General features: G+C 35.3%; 1 protein-coding gene across 2 annotated transcripts in view; it reads left to right on the top strand.

The window, feature by feature from the left end:
- Positions 1 to 13263, top strand: part of PLPP1 (phospholipid phosphatase 1) — a 115291-nt gene that overhangs the window by 6193 nt on the left and 95835 nt on the right. The window lies entirely within an intron of this gene.

Below are 13263 nucleotides of genomic sequence, written 5' to 3'. Positions count from 1 at the left end.
TGAGATATTCAATGACTCACACAGGGTCATGCAGCTAGTTTATGTCAGTATGACAGTTAAGAGTTATTAAGCACCTACTGAGTGTCAGACCTTTTGTTAAACATTGGGGATACAAAGAAAGGCAAGAGATCTCTGCTCTTGAAGTAGTTCACAGTCTATTGGAGGAGATAGCATGCAAAGAAAACAACTATGTTTTCTCCTCATAGGATTGAGAAGCTCCACATAGGGTTGAACAGAATTAAAGGGAGGGGAATGGTGGTGGTGGGATTTTAACCCAGAATTGAGGAATAGCCATGGAGTCCAGGACACCAAGGATTTTGGATTGAGAAGTACTGTGGACTGGGTCTAAGTAAGGTGTATCTTTTCTTTGGACTCAGTCTGATAAAAAATAAAAATAATCTGGGAATGGATGAGGGTTTGTGATCTGTGGTTTTGGTTGTAAGTTGACAAAAGCAGTTAACATTGCTATAATATTGAAAAGTTCACCAGTTCCAGGAAGAGAAGACTGGTGGCCCAGTCCAGAGTCAGAAGCACAAATTGAGCTCTTTGAAGTGGGGTTCATCACTGGCAACTGTGTTTTAAGATGATGAACAAAATTTCATTCTGTAAACTTAACAATATGCCAAATTTTATATATACACATACACACACACACATATGTATACAATTTATAAACTGGATAATGCAGTATCTGCTTTTGTTATTACCACAGTAGATGGCTTGAGTATTAATAGATTAGTATAGAAAGGAACCTACTTTAAATTGAGGGTCCAAATATTTTATTGCTAATATTCTCTTATATTGTTGTATTTGTGGTCCAACATTGGAACACTGAGAAAAGTGCCTACTTTTAAGCTCTTTCAAATAGGAAGACACAATTTTGCTTCCAAAGGTTTTGATGTGTAGCCTTTCTACTTAATAGAAATCAATTCCTCTTCTCTGGACCTTTTTTGTCAGAAGGAGAGGAGTTGGACTGATATGTTTGCTCTAAAATCTGTGAATCTTCTGATCTGTCAAAGTAAACTCTTTCTAAGATATGGACAAGTGTGTGATGGTAGAAAAAACTCTGGATTTTGCCAGTGGCCACAAGTAGTGTCATTGAGCAAGTCATTTAAATGTTTCTGACCTGTTTCTAGGGCTTAGTACAGTGCTTGGTACATAACAGATACTAAACAAATATATGTTAATTGATTGCTTCCTTATCATCCTCTCCAAAAAACTTTATTTTTGATATCTTTTAAAAAACTTTTTTAGACTAATTGTATTTCAGGATGGTTAGATCAGTTCCCTATTGCACTAACAGTTGATTCATAAACCTATTTTCCCACGTCTCTTGCGTTTGTGATGAGTGTGGTATAAAGCTTCTTCTCTCAGGTTTATGACTCTTGGTCTTCTCATTTGGAAAACTATGACATTAGCATACAACCATCACACTTTGTTCACAGGTGAGTTTTTTTTCCAATTCTATCATTATCTTGTAAAATTAAGATTTGTGCCAAATATGCTTACTCAGCATAAGTTCACTGTGAGACAAGTTCATTATAGATGATGTATCTGGATTTTATCAAAGTATTTGAGTTTCTGATGAGAACCTTGTGGACAAGATGCAGAAATGTAGATAATAGTTATTAGATAGACGCACAGCTGGTTAAATTACCTTACTGGTAAAGGCCTCATTTCCAAAATATATAGAGAACTGACTCAAATTTATAAAAAATCAAGCCATTCTCCAATTGATAAATGGTCAAAGGATATGAACAGACAATTTTCAGATGAAGAAATTGAAACTATTACCACTCACATGAAAGAGTGTTCCAAATCACTATTGATCAGAGAAATGCAAATTAAGACAACTCTGAGATATCACTACACTCCTGTCAGATTGGCTAAGATGACAGGAAAAAACAATGATGAATGTTGGAGGGGATGCGGGAAAACGGGGACATTGATGCATTGTTGGTGGAGTTGTGAACGAATCCAGCCATTCTGGAGAGCGATCTGGAATTATGCCCAAAAAATTATCAAACTGTGCATACCCTTTGATCCAACAGTGTTTCTATTGGGCTTATACCCCAAAGAGATACTAAAAAAGGGAAGGGGACCTGTATGTGCCAAAATGTTTGTAGCAGCCCTGTTTGTAGTGGCTAAAAACTGGAAAATGAATGGATGCCCATCAATTGGAGAATGGCTGGGTAAATTGTGGTATATGAATGTTATGGAATATTATTGCTCTGTAAGGAATGACCAGCAGGATGAATACAGAGAGGCTTGGAGAGACCTACATGGACTGATGCTAAGTGAGATGAGCAGAACAAGGAGATCATTATACACTTCGACAACGATATTGTATGAAGATGTATTCTGATGGAAGTGGATTTCTCTGACAAAGAGACTTAATTGAGTTTCATTGGAGAAATGATGGACAGAAACAGCTACACCCAAAGAAGGAATACTGGGAAATGAATGTGAACTATTTGCATTTTTGATTTTCTTCCCGAGTTATTTTTACCTTCTGAATCCAATTCTCCATGTGCAACAAGAGAACTGTTTGGTTCTGCAAATATGTATTGTATCTAGGATATACTGCAACATGTTTAGCATATATAGGACTGCTTGCCATCCTGGGGGGGGGGAGGAGGGAGGGAGGGGGAAAAAAACGAAACATAAGTGATTGCAAGGGATAATGTCGTGTAGAAATTATCCTGGCATGGATTCTGTCAATGCGAAGTTATTATTAAATAAAATAAAATTTATTATAAAAAAAAAAAAAAAAAAAAAAAAAAAAAAAAAAAAAAAATGAAAAAAAAAAAAAAAAAAAAAAAAAAAAAATAAATTACCTTACTGGAATAGTATTGATTTAATTGCTGATCTACATTGATGGAAGGAATTTCCACATCTAAATTCTCCAGTCTCAGTTCACTAGTCTGCACAAAAAAGCAAACAAAATTGCTAAATAGAAACCCCATTCATGGAGGAAAGTCCCTGATGTGTTCGGCAGAGCTTATGTCCTTGAACTTCTGTTATTCATCACTTTTATCAGTGACTTGAATAAAGTCACTAGAAAACACACTTTTTTTTTTCCTTTTTTTTTTTATTTAATAATTACTTTATATTGACACTCGTTTCTGTTCCGATTTTTTTTTTCCCCTCCCTCCCTCCACCCCCTCCCCTAGATGGCAAGCAGTCCTTTATATGTTGGATATGTTGCAGTATATCCTAGATACAATATATGTTTGCAGAACCGAACAGTTCTCTTGTTGCTTAGGGAGAATTGGATTCAGAAGGTATAAATAACCCGGGAAGAAAAACAAAAATGCAGATAGTTTACATTCGTTTCCCAGTGTTCTTTCTTTGGGTGTAGCTGCTTTTGTCCGTCATTTATCAATTGAAACTCAGGTCTCTTTGTCAAAGAAATCCACTTCCATCAAAATATGTCCTCATACAACATCGTTGTCGAAGTGTATAATGATCTCCTGGTTCTGCTCATTTCACTTAGCATCAGTTCATGTAAGTCTCGCCAGTCCTCTCTGTATTCATCCTGCTGGTCATTTCTTACAGAACAATAATATTCCATAACATTCATATACCACAATTTACCCAGCCATTCTCCAATTGATGGGCATCCATTCATTTTCCAGTTTCTAGCCACTACAAACAGGGCTGCTACAAACATTTTGGCACATACAGGTCCCTTTCCCTTCTTTAGTATTTCTTTGGGATATAAGCCCAATAGAAACACTGCTGGATCAAAGGGTATGCACAATTTGATAATTTTTTGGGCATAATTCCAGATTGCTCTTCAGAATGGTTGGATTCGTTCACAACTCCACCAACAATGCATTAGTGTCCCAGTTTTCCCGCATCCCCTCCAACATTCATCATTATTTTTTCCTGTCATCTTAGCCAATCTGACAGGTGTGTAGTGGTATCTCAGAGTTGTCTTAATTTGCATTTCTCTGATCAATAATGATTTGGAACACTCTTTCATATGAGTGGTAATAGTTTCAATCTCATCCTCTGAAAATTGTCTGTTCATATCCTTTGACCATTTATCAATTGGAGAATGGCTTGATTTCTTATAAATTTGAGTCAGTTCTCTATATATTTTGGAAATGAGGCCTTTATCAGAACCTTTAACTGTGAAAATGTTTTCCCAGTTTGTTGCTTCCCTTCTAATCTTGTTTGCATTAGTTTTATTTGTACAAAGACTTTTTAATTTGATGTAATCGAAATTTTCTATTCTGTGATCAGTAATGGTCTCTAGTTCATCTTTGGTCACAAATTTCTTTCTCCTCCACAAGTCTGAGAGATAAACTATTCTATGTTCCTCTAATTTATTTATAATCTCGTTCTTTATGCCTAGGTCATAGACCCATTTTGATCTTATCTTGGTATATGGTGTTAAGTGTGGGTCCATGCCTAATTTCTGCCATACTAATTTCCAATTATCCCAGCAGTTTTTATCAAATAATGAATTCTTTTCCCAGAAGTTAGGGGCTTTGGGTTTGTCAAACACTAGATTGCTATAATTGACTATTCTGTCTTGTGAGCCTAGCCTTTTCCACTGATCCACTAATCTATTTCTTAGCCAATACCAAATGGTTTTGGTGACTGCTGCTTTATAATATAATTTTAGATCAGGTACAGCTAGGCCACCTTCATTTGATTTTTTTTTCATTAATTCCCTTGAGATTCTCGACTTTTTATTGTTCCATATGAATTTTGTTGTTATTTTTTCTAGATCAATAAAATATTTTCTTGGAAGTCTGATTGGTATAGCACTAAATAAATAGATTAGTTTAGGGAGTATTGTCATCTTTATTATGTTCGCTCGGCCGATCCAAGAGCACTTAATATTTTTCCAATTATTTAAGTCTGACTTTATTTGTGTGGAGACTTTTTTATAATTTTGCTCATATAATTCCTGACTTTCCTTTGGTAGATAGATTCCCAAATATTTTATGGTATCAACAGTTATTCTGAATGGAATTTCTCTTTGTATCTCTTGCTGTTGGGTTTTGTTGGTGATGTATAAAAATGCTGAGGATTTATGGGGATTTATTTTGTAGCCAGCTACTTTGCTAAAATTATGAATTATTTCCAATAGCTTTTTGGTAGAATCTCTGGGGTTCTCTAGGTATACCATCATATCATCTGCAAAGAGTGATAGTTTAGTTTCCTCATTGCCTACTCTAATTCCTTTAATATCTTTCTCGACTCTTATTGCCGAGGCTAGTGTAGAAAACACACTTATCAAATTTGCAGATGACACAAAACTGGGAATAATAGCTAGTACATTGTACAAAGAACCAGGAATAAGAATATACTTACAGACTTGAACAATAGCCTGAAATTAGTAAGCTAACTTTAGTATTAGCTGGCATTTGGTTTTAAAATTAAAGGTTCAGAATGAAGAAGAGCCAGCCTAATGGGAAGAAGAGCTTAGGGATTTTAATTAACTGCTTATGCTGTGTAAAATCTCAAGGATGTGTGTAGATACCCAACAAAGCTAATTAGATCTTAGGCTGGATGAATGGAGAGTCACATTTAGAATTAGGAAAATAAGTACTCTGTGCTAGTCAGACCATGCCTTTTGTCAGTTGCCATTACCCTAGCACCATATCAGTTACCCCTTCTCCCCCAATATCCAATCTGTTGCCAAGGCCTGTTGATTTTACCTTTGTAACATCTCTTGCATATGTACTCCCTCCCTTCCTCCCCCCCATCCCCCACCAATCTATCATGGCCGTTATCCTGGTGTAGGATGCTATCATGTCATGTGTAGACTCTTGCTGTAGCTTGTGGGTTACTTTTCCTTCCACAAGTCTCCGAATTCTAAGCCATCATCCACTCAACTGTTAACATGATCTTCTTAAGATGCAGGTCTGCCCATGAAAACCCCCATACTCTGGCTTTCACCTGTGTCTGGAATGCTTTCCCTTCTCATTTTTGCCCTCTGGCTTCCTCTAAACTTTAGCTAAAATCACACTTTCTACAAGAAGACTTTCCTGACCTCTCCTTAATTCTTTATTGATGAATTATCCTATATATAGCTTGTTTGTTCCTAAACTAGGAACTCTTTGAGAAATGGAGGCTTTCTTTTTGTATCCTCTGAGATTAACACAATACCTGGAACATAGAGATGGCTTTATAAATATTTATTGACTGACCACAAACAAGTGTTTTAAGATTGATGACCAGAACACCGTAGAATCTGGGGTTCTTGTTATTTGAAGGATTATTGTAGTTGGTTAGCCTGAAAAAGAAAATATTTGAGGGAGGTGTGATAAATGACTATTTAAAGATGTCAAAAGATTAGGAAGAAGGATTAAGTTGATTTCTTTTGACCTTCAAGGACATAATAGAATTGAGGGCATAAATTATAAGGATGCAGAATTCAGCTCCCTTTAAGAAAGCATTTGTTTCAAAATCAGAATGGATTACCTTGAATAACTGATCTTTGCTCTTTGTTAATGGAAATATTTAGGTAGAGTATTGATTGCCTATTGTCAGGGAGGTGGAAGAGGAAAGGAACTATGATGTATTGGGTGGAAAAGTGACCCCCTTCCCCCAAAATTGTTTTTAATTAAATTTGGGAGGGGAAAAATTTTAAATTTCAAACTGTCTCCTTCTCTCCTGATTCAAGTACTAGAGAAAACCATCATTTGACACAGCTTTGTAAATGTATGTAAAACCATTCTGTTCATGATTTTATTTATCAATTCTTTGGAGATGGATGGCATCTTGCTTTGTAAGTCCTTTGTAGTTGATTTGAATATTTATGCTACATATAATAATTTGGTTGTTTAGTTATTCTTTGAACAGCATTGCTCTTAACTTGTACAGTATTCAACAAAAGGTGAAAATACTATGTTGTGATCCACATTCAGTCACCACAGACTTCTCTCTGGGTACAGATGGCTTTCAGTCACAAGACTTTTGGAATTAACCCGAATCACCTCATTGTTGAAAAGAGCCAAATCCATCACAGTTGTTCATCATATAATCTTGTTACTGTGTACTGTGTTCTCTTGATTCTACCTTCTTCACCTAGCATCAGTTCATGTCTCTCCAGACCTTTCTGAAATCTAAGTTATCATTTCTTAGACCATAATAGTATTTCATCACAATCATATGCCACAACTTGGTCAACCATTCTCCTTTTGATGGGCATCCTCTCAGTTTTCAGATCTTTGCCACCACAGAGTTGCTATCCATATTTTAATAATATTCCATCAGATAAACTTGCTTTTAAATTAAAAAAAATTTTTTTTTACAATTCCTATTGCTATTTGTGCTATTAATATTTTAGAACATATAGGTTCCTTTAGAACATGTATATAAAATTAATATTTTAGAACATAGGTTCCTTTTTTCCTGATCACCAAATAGTGGTATTGCTGGGTCAAAGGGTTTTATAACTCTGGGGGTGATTGCAAAAATTGCTCTCCAAAATAGTTGGATCAATTTAGTTCCACCAATGCTGTATAAATGATCCAGTTTTTCCACATCCCCTACAACATTTGTCCTTTTTTATCATCTTAGCCAATCTTAAATGTGTGAGATGATATCTCAAAGTTATTTTAATGTGCATTTCTCTAATCAGTAATGATTTGGAGCATTTTTTTCATATAATTTTATGGTTCTGATTTTTTCCATTGAAAAACTGTTGTTCATAACCTATTTATCAATTGGGGAGTGACTCATGTCTTATAAATTTGACAAAGTTCTCTAAATATGTTTGAGGTAAGAGACCTTTATCTGAGAAAATATGTATAACTTTTTTCTCCAGTTTGCTGCTTTCTTTCTAATTTGGCTACATTGGTTTTATTTGTATGTTCCATAGTGGTGGTGTGTTTTCATAAAATCATGATTTTAGAGCTAGAAGTTAACTTAAAGATGAGGAACTAGGGACTTAAATCCTTTTCTTGGACCAACTGGATGATTAGCAATGGCAGGTAATTATGATTTATAGATGAGAAAATGGGCTCAGAAATTAAATAAACTTGAAGATCATGTAGCTAATTAGTGACAGATCTGGAAATAAATCTTTGGATTCCTAGTGATGATATTCCATCATATCATTTTTCCTAATAACAATAATAGCTGACACTTCAGGGTTTACTCTGCAGACACTGTCTCATATGGATGTCACAATAGCTGAGGCTCACAGAGTTAGGTGAAATTACTTGTCCAGAATTATACAGCTAGTAAGTAAATGAGTTGAGGTTTAATTTGAATGCAGGGTTCTCTCAACTCTGCTTACTTTTTCTGTTGTATGCCAAGGCATCCATGACAGAATCTTTCCTCAACTGACAGCTAGGTGATTTATGTCAGATCTGTTTGTCAACTCAGTTCTATAATTGAATTACTGTGTAAGTAGCTAAGGATAGAGTTTGAGTCCTAGTGCTATATAACCCACTTTTACCTCAGGCCTTGCTGTTTTCTTCATCTGTTTCAATAAACAGACTTATTAGCTTTTCAGCCCCCCAAAAATGAATTTCTTCTCCTAGGCTGATGAATTAATATTTGCTGGAAGTGTTTACCAATTTAATCTGTGTGGATGATCAAATGAGTAATTGAGTTGGCTTTTGTACTGCTGAGCTCTAGCTGTGGATTTGTTTTCTTCCTTTGTAAATAACTGTTTTTGTATGTAAATGAGAGAGGAAAGGGAGCTTCCTTGAGAGGACTTTTTGTGAGGCAGGTGAACTTTCCTTTTCCTTAAAAATGTGCATTTTCATCAGTAGTTGCAGGAGTCAAAATTTGAGGCTTGAAGAGTGTCTCTTTTTAAATTTGGCTCTTTGTTTCATACAGTTGAGCTTTTACTAGGTTTTCCTTGCCAGAATAGACCATGGAAACTTTTCAGAGACCTGTATTTTTTACCCTCTGTGAATTTTAAGAAATATAAACACCCTCTTTCTGGAGTTATGTGTCCTGTCAGGAATAAAAGCTCACAGTGATGTACTTAAGAATCATTATTAAATCTCTTCCCTTTTTAATCACCTTTGGCAGTTAGCTTAAAGTTCTTACATTTATTATCTTTTACACAGTTTAGGATATAGTCATGTAACACTATATGAGAAGGAGTTGTTTTACATTTATCCTTTTATTAAAGAGAGAAAAGGTGACAGCAGAAGTCAGTAACTCCCAGGTTTTACTTTACCAAAATTATGAACCAGTGGTCACAGTGTCTACATGTGGCTTCAACTCTTACTGAAATGAACTTGAAACATTGTTGTTGTTGGCTTCCGACAGTTTAGGTGGCAGGATTGGACAGATCTAGAGGAAAATTTACAGTCAGGTTCAGTACTGTAACAGCATATGCCATAATTAGGGACTTATATAGACTCTCACTATAGCATTCTATTTGTGTCTGTCTCTGAATGCTACTTAAGATAATTATTTTGCTTTTTGTTATTAGGGCAGGGGAAAGGGGAATGAATGTGGAAAGGGAGCATCTTGCTTTCTTCACATCTAAACTTATTTTACAAAGTTTAATCATTTAAACCACTTGAAGAATACTCTGGTGCAGGGAATTATATCTAAATTTTGGATTAAGAATAAAAAGTGACATGTTCAAGTTTTTAAACAACACATTTGAAGCTACAAATTTAACTATAACAGTCAATTATAAATTGTTGCATTCTCTTCAAGTGATTGTAATTTGATTCATGTAATAATTCATTTCTCAGAGTATGTTTTATTTGTTGTACCTTGAATTGAAACACATCAACATGAGTCTGGGATGGTTTCATTTCAATACATGCAAAAGTAGCTACTTTATTCAGCACGGATAGCACTGAATTTTAATCAGGAAAATTGGTTACATTGCCTAGACAATTCTTTATTTTCCTTAAAGTTTGTATTGGGTTAGTGTTAGAAAAAGGGAATATTAAGGAATAATTTTTGGTTAACATTTTGGTGCACAGGTATGCATTGATAATAACCAAATGACATGAATTGTCTTGATAATAATTACTAACATTTTCATGATGCTACAAGGTTTCGGAATTAAACAATATCCTTTCTCTCTTCTCCTCCCCTTCCTCCTCCCCTCCCCCCCAAATTTGGTATTCACTGCATAGATGCTGTTAGCATCTTCTGTGTACAGGTGAGAGAAAGAGGCTTTAAGAGATTTGCCTATTATCACAGAGATAAGGGTCAGAGTTAGAATTCAATTTGGAAATTGAAATGAAAGCCTAGCTCCAAAGTTCTTTCTCTTTCAGACTACTTTTCTATTCCTTTGTTTGCCTCCAAGGTGCTTAGTTTCTGATATAAAAGTAATTTAGACCAGAAAATAAAAGTAGGCAATCTTCTTTTTGTCCTTTTAACTTGTTATGAAGAATGAAAAAGGGGAGGTATCTGTTTACCTGATTTCAGAACTTTTTAAGCTGTGTTATAAGTTTTTCTTTAATTATAGACATAAAAAAATATATTTTATTTACGTATGTGGATGTGTGTATTATAAATTATATCATTTGACAAACTGACATGTTAAAATGAGGATTTATAATGGACTTAGCATCTTGTATTTAAGAACCTATCTTCCAACTGAATTGTTAAGACTTTTAGCCCCTTTAGTGGGTTGTACTGTCATGAAAATGTAGAGGAAGGGCCTTGTTACTTTTTTTGGAGGCAGTATGGCACAATGCAAAGTACATTTTGCAGTTAGAAGATAAGGATTCCCATCTTAAGACATTTATTTAACTTCTTTGGGCTTCTGTTTTCTCAACTGTAAAAGTGAATGGGTTGGACTAACCTCTCTTAAGGTCACTTGTTGACATGGATTTATGACATGGATATTCCTGGGTGGTTGTGACTCATGTCCATCATAAAATCAGCAATCCATTGAAGAATTAGTGTAGATGAAGTAAAACAAGTATAAATATCTTGAAGAATTTGAATTGTATTTCTTGATGGATTCTACTATTTTATCTTTCTGTACAAATAGTGCTTAATTTTGAAATATCTAAATTACTTTCTTGTGAGGTAGCTATGGAAAAAGCACTAATTCTAGAGTCAGAAGGCTAGGGCTAAAAATTTCACCTTGAGGCTTACTCTGCCTCATTTTTAAAACTTTGAGCAGGCCAATTAATGCCCTCTGCCTCAAATCTCTTTTGAAGAGCTTCAATTAGTTGGCTCGCTAAGTCTCGTTCCAGAGCTCAATGAGTGTAATCAAGATTCAAATGCGGAAGTTAAAGTAATGGTGAGGGGTGGGGGTGGGGGAGAGGAGGGTTTGATGTGACCTTTGGCTTGTGATTCTTCCCTGAAGAGTAAACTACCAGTATAGATCAACGACTGAGTTGCCTGAGGGGTATTTAGATCAGAGATAGGATTCAGTTCTGGGCTTCCTGATACTAGCTCCTAATGCCTGCAACACACACCTACAAAAGAATATATTTTTTAAAACTACTTATGCGTATCAATTTTAAAATTTGTGTACACTACTATGAAAACTTTATCTTAAAATATTGTATGTATCATTCATACATTCTGATTCTTGTCTACATGTTCAATTGAGACCAGATTTCCACAAATGGGAGTTTAAAAGAAAGGAGTTGTTGGGGAACTAGGTGGTATAATAGAATCAGAAGGACTTGAGTTCAAATCTAGTCTCAAACACTTGATATCTGTGTTAACCTTGACATTTATATCACTTAACTCTGCTTCAATTTCCTTATCTGGAGAAGAAGAAAAAAATTGTTTTTTTCCTGAGGCAATTGGGATTAAATGACTTGCCCAGGGTCACACAGCTAGGAAGTGTTAAGTGTCTGAGACCAGATTTGAACTCAGCTTCTTGTGACTTCAGGGCTGATGCTCTATCCATTGCACTACCTAACTATCCCTTGGAGAAGAAAATGTTAAACTACTTCAGTATCAGAAAACCTCAGATTGGGACATGAAGAGTCAGGCACAGTTGATATACTTTCCAATATAATCAGGTCATCTGCTGCAAGCATTCAATTCTCTAGTTTACTGCTTGATTCTAGTTAACTGCTTGATTTCAGTAATTGTGACATTGCTTTTTTGAAGTTTGGAAAAGGGGTAGAATTGGAAGCCTAAATTCACAGGTAAAGGCTCTGTGAATAGTTATTGTCATGGAAGCTTTTATCTGGTTTACTTTGCTTAACTCTAGCATTCTCTGAGTTCTTATAATAAGATGCGACACATTTGAATTTTCCATTTTGATGTAATGATTTTTGGTTTTTGCCTGGGTTTGGTCTTATTTCTTTACTTAACATCTTTTTATGGAATCCTCCCTTTGAGTCTCAAGAAGGTAAGTTTAAAGACCTTTGTGCTCGTCCATTGTTTTAGGTGATTTCATGTCATGCTTATAGAATTCAGGGTCATTCTTGGTCATCTGTTTTTAGAATATGATACTGTCCGATGTATTTAGACCACAATTGTCACTGCTCAGAAACAGTGTATATAATTCCTGAGCCTTTTGGAAGTTGTGATATTCAGTATACATGAAGTCAATTTAAAAATGGTTACATCTGCTTCTTCCCCCCACTCCCTACCTTTTTCTTTGGGGGGTAGGGGAGGACGACATTTTATTTAATTACACCAAGATCATCACATGAGATGTTTGACTGCCAGAGGGTGATGAATGCTATGGCAGTTTCTTATTTCTGGATTTTAAATATGCGCCAACTTTTTTCCTAGCTTTTTTTCCCACAGCATTTATCATAAAGTGTTTTTCACAGTTTGATTTTGCAGATGCCAAGGTCTTATTATTAAATGGAATGAACCTTGCTATGTAAGTGGAAAATATTATCACTGATGCCAGCTGAGGAACCATGGCATGGGATAGCAACTGATCAGGCTGCAGTACATGTGCCAACTGCCAATTCAAATTTTAAGAATAATTCTTTGTAGTACTCATTTTGTCTTCTAAAATTCCCCTATGTAACTCTCTATGAGGTCTTTTTCACTGCTGGGAGGTAGTGGTGGTGGTGGTAGTGATGATGAGTTAGTGTTGCAAGTTCTGATAGTTTTGTGTGTACAACATGTACTACCTTATTTATTCAATTAACACTTAGCACTTAAAGCTAAGTAAACTTTTATTTAAGCTCAGAGTCTTTCTTTTTTTATTAAAGCTTTTTATTTTTCAAGACATATGCATGGATAATTCTTCCACATTTACCCTTGCAAAATCTTGTGTTCTAATTTTCCGCCCCTTGGCCCATCCTCTCCCCTAGATGTCAGGTAGCCCAATATATGTTAAATATAGTAGAAATATATGTTAAATAAAATATATTT

Source organism: Antechinus flavipes, chromosome 1 (assembly GCF_016432865.1).
Source record: "Antechinus flavipes isolate AdamAnt ecotype Samford, QLD, Australia chromosome 1, AdamAnt_v2, whole genome shotgun sequence".
NCBI lineage: Eukaryota > Metazoa > Chordata > Mammalia > Dasyuromorphia > Dasyuridae > Antechinus > Antechinus flavipes.
The sequence above is the reverse complement of the archived record's forward strand: the minus strand, read 5'-3'. Positions and strand labels throughout refer to the sequence as shown.